Source organism: Physeter macrocephalus, chromosome 13 (genome assembly GCF_002837175.3).
Source record: "Physeter macrocephalus isolate SW-GA chromosome 13, ASM283717v5, whole genome shotgun sequence".
NCBI lineage: Eukaryota > Metazoa > Chordata > Mammalia > Artiodactyla > Physeteridae > Physeter > Physeter macrocephalus.
In genome coordinates this window covers 7590671-7591445 of record NC_041226.1, presented here as the reverse complement: position 1 = coordinate 7591445, position 775 = coordinate 7590671, and the positions used below count along the sequence as shown (strand labels likewise).

General features: G+C 62.8%; 1 long non-coding RNA gene across 2 annotated transcripts in view; it reads right to left on the bottom strand.

The window, feature by feature from the left end:
- LOC114487486 (uncharacterized) overlaps positions 1 to 476 on the bottom strand; it is a 3599-nt gene extending 3123 nt beyond the window's left edge. For both annotated transcript variants that reach the window (XR_003682628.2, XR_003682629.2), the window contains exon 1: positions 92 to 476. This is a non-coding gene — a long non-coding RNA (uncharacterized lncRNA). The remainder of the gene's footprint in view (positions 1 to 91) is intronic.
- Positions 477 to 775: the final 299 nt, after the last annotated feature.

Here is a 775-nt window from a genome sequence, read left to right as displayed (position 1 = left end):
CTCCCGGAGGCCCTCTGCTGGGCCGTGTGTTCCGCGCTGGCTGTGCGGTGGCGGGAGGTGTTGGGGGAGCGGGCTGCGGCTGTTTACCGACCGGTGTGAAGTGTTTGCACACGAACGCGTGGTGTGGCGCAGCGTCTCACAGCAGCGGAATGTCGGTCTGGGGGGCCCCGCATCGGAGGCGCTGGCCCCGAATGCCTGTCCGCCGCCTCGAGCTCCCTGGGTGCTTATTCCAAGTCACTCCCAGCATCGGTGGCCTCACCCCGTTCCCTGGCAGAATCGCAGATGTTTGTTTCCCGCCCGCACCCCCCGCCCCCGCGCAGCGTCGGGCAGTGCCCGGATGTCCCGGGGAGCAGCTGGGTGCCTCCTGGCCTGTGGGACTCGTGTGCGTGTGGCTGACATTCGAGGAGCCGGCAGCTTTTGCTTTACCAGGAGGGATCTTTCTCTTGTTTCTTCACCCTCTCCTTCCAGGCTGACGTGCAGCTGGCACATGCTGGTGCCTCATCTCAGCAGGAATCCGGGCTTTTGTCTCTGTAAAGAGGAGGGGCCCACGCTTCCAGAGCCACTGACAGATGTCTGCGGGAAGGGGCCTCCACACCTGCCAAACCGCCAGCTTCCTTTCTCAGCCTCAAGGCCTCTGGGGAACGGGAGCATTTGGAAAATGTGTCGTATGCCCTGCAGTTTCCACTTTCTCGGAAGACCGGCTATCTCATCTGAGAGTGAAAAATCAGGCCGCCAGAGTTTCCTGAGATGGGAGGCGAGAGGCGGCATGTGAGAC